The sequence below is a fragment of the Octopus bimaculoides genome, chromosome 12 (assembly GCF_001194135.2).
Source record: "Octopus bimaculoides isolate UCB-OBI-ISO-001 chromosome 12, ASM119413v2, whole genome shotgun sequence".
In the NCBI taxonomy this organism is placed as follows: Eukaryota; Metazoa; Mollusca; class Cephalopoda; order Octopoda; family Octopodidae; genus Octopus; species Octopus bimaculoides.
The window spans coordinates 3354162-3357203 of record NC_068992.1 but is presented as its reverse complement, the minus strand read 5'-3'; the positions used below and the strand labels follow the sequence as shown (position 1 = coordinate 3357203).

At 41.8% G+C, this 3042-nt stretch overlaps 1 protein-coding gene across 1 annotated transcript in view; it reads left to right on the top strand.

Annotated features, from left to right (window-relative positions):
• Nucleotides 1–3042, top strand: part of LOC106882573 (cytidine deaminase) — a 14197-nt gene that overhangs the window by 1181 nt on the left and 9974 nt on the right. The window lies entirely within an intron of this gene.

Sequence of the window (3042 nt, the reverse complement as noted above, 5' to 3'; positions counted from 1 at the left end):
GTAAACACACCAGCATCAGTTGTCAAGCGATGGTGGGGGACAAACACAGACACACAAACATATACACACATGTACATATATATATATACTGGCTCCTGTGCGGGTGGCACATAAAATACACCATTTTGAGCATAGCCGTTGCCAGTACCGCCTGACTGGCCTTTGTGCCGGTGGCACGTAAAAGCACCCACTACACTCTCTGAGTGGTTGGCATTAGGAAGGGCATCCAGCTGTAGAAACTCTGCCAAATCAGACTAGAGCCTGGTGTAGCCATCTGGTTTCACCAGTCCTCAGTCAAATCGTCCAACTCATGCTAGCATGGAAAGCGGACATTAAACGATGACGATGATGATGATGATGATATATACGATGGACTTCCTTGAGTTTCCGTCTACCAAATCCACTCACAAGGCAAAACATAGTTGTGCCAAAACATAGTTTATTTGGTAGTCTTTATAAATAATGTGGTTTTTTTATACTTCTTTTATTTTTCAAAACTAAGATAAACAAACTTCTTTTTTAATCTAAAATATACTCTCCCTCATTTCCTACAATGCTCTTCCTTCTATCTGGTAGACTTGCAAGGCCCCTTTTCCAAAATTCAAATTGAATGTGTGAAACTGCTTTCCTTTTCTAATGAAACCTGGTCGTTGTAGAGCATTGTCTTTTAAATAACTTTAAGCTGGTTGTTCAGTGGGCGTGGCAATCCTGTAGTTGGTTTTTGAAGGAAGAAGCATTAGCATAGAGGTGTTCTTTAAGCCTATTGTATATTTGTCTGTTGTAGAATTCATTACAGTTGTTGTACGTGATTTTATACACCACACTGTTTGGGATTTCATGATTCAAATTGTAAAATATATGAGAAATGAAGAAATACAATACTAGAGTAAAAATGTCCCAGCGAAGAGGAAGGAGATATCATTTCATCATGTGTCATAGATTTGTACGAAAAAGAACACTGGAGTTTGTTGACATTTTTGATAAACAATTATTCTTTATCTGTGCAAAAATCAAATGTTTGTCATAACTACGATCAACAAAACATTGAGAGAGTTTTTGTTCTTGGTGTAGCAGCAGATAAAATGTTGTTAGTTGCTTGCTGACGACTGACTCCTAATGACATTCGTTCCCTGACTATTCACTCCTTTTGTGGTGTCAGCTGCTGTCCACCATTTCTGTTGGCCATCTCGCACAGCATCTGTATCCCAAAGCTCTCTGTCTAATAGTCAATGGAGTGCTGAATTTATACTGGTTGATAGGCTCAGAAGGAAGCAAGCTAAAAGAGGAGATTGTCACTCGACCCTATTCAACGCGATGTGATGATTCTGTTCATCACATGGGCAATATTCAAGCAAATCACAACGTCAGGTCCTTGATAGATGTTTTGACATTATTTGAGTCAAAATTCCATAGTAAAGCAGTCAAATCTGAGGAAATAAACTAATTCAAATTGTGAAAGATGGTGTATTCTGTGAGGAAGAAAAGAACACTGAGAAGCTGATGTTGAGATAGTTTTGGTGGTGTTGGTATTGGTGGCAGTGTTGGAGGTGTTCTTGTTGGTTGTGGCAATCATTTATATTGTTTATCAGTCCTCGTTGATCAAAGGTATTTCAGAATGACCTTATCTAATATGCCTAATCTAATTAAGATGGTGAGTGAGTTGTGGTATTGGTGGTGGCGGTGATGATAATTGTGATTATGGTGTTATCGTTAGTGATTTGTGGTATTCTGGATTGTATGAGCAAACCTCTGAAGCATTCAGGACATTACATAACAGCTACTTTCCTTTTACAGGATGGCAGTGTGGTTGGGGTGAGGGTTAGGGTTTCTTTATCTTTTGTAGTCGTAGGTCTTTTAGTAGTAGTAGTAGTGGTAGTAGTAGCAGCAACAGCAGCAGCAGTGGTGGTAGGGACGGTTGTATTGTTGCTACCGACATAACATCAATTTCACGATAACATTTAGATTAATCATATCACTTTAATGTGTAATTCTTTCCTTTCCACTGGCAGAGCTTTCACACACACACACACACACACGTTTTAGTGAAACATGTTTGATATAGAGAATTAACTTTGAAACAAGTCATGTTTATAAAGACTTCACAGATATAGGCCCTGACTGACCAGATACAGACCCTATCGCGTGGTATCCAGTGTCAAAGCAGCAACAGATCGCTTCGATATGGTTGACGGCCCCGAAGCCCCAGGGCTACTCGCAAATGACATGACACGTGTTGGTACCACCGAAAGTATGGAACACGGGCGCAAAAATGCACGATCCCATCCTCGTTTTCATCATCCAGTTCGGGAAACGACACAGCCAGGAATTGAACGCGACGAAGTTCCTGGCTCGCACCCACAATGTCGCCTGTTTTTCATTTGCGATCGTGTAACAGGCACGCGTTCCCTTGTTGACACTGACACAGAAGTCAGCATCATCCCTGTTTCCAACACTTCAGGAAAAAGAAAAGAGACACCAGTCTGTCTTCAGGCAGTTAACCACTCACCCGTTCCAACCGACGGTAAACAGCCCCTAACGCTGAACTTAGGACTATGCCTCACCTTTCAGTGAGTATTTGTCATTGCCAACCTGCTGACCCCTATCTTAGGACCCGATTTCCTGCATCATTTCGGTCTCCTGGTAGACATTAAAAACAGACGACTTGTCGACAGTACCACACAGCTTACTGTGCGCAGCATAGCCGCTCGTAAGGCCACAGTCAGCCCAACTATATTGCTCACAGCGACGACAACTCGCCATAGTGTTATCCTGAAAGAATATCCGGACGTCACTCGACCAGTATTCCACAACCAGCCGATCAAGTACGAAGTTACCCACCACATCAAAATCAGCAGGTCACCTGTTGCTGCAAGACCCAGAAGGTTACCACCTACATACTCATGACCATTAGCTCGGACGAAGGACATGACCAACACCTGCACCTGCTATTCGAATGGCTCCGCAGATACCGTGTGAGTGGATTTGGTAGACGGAAACTGAAAGAAGCCCGTCGTATATATATATATATATATATATATATAT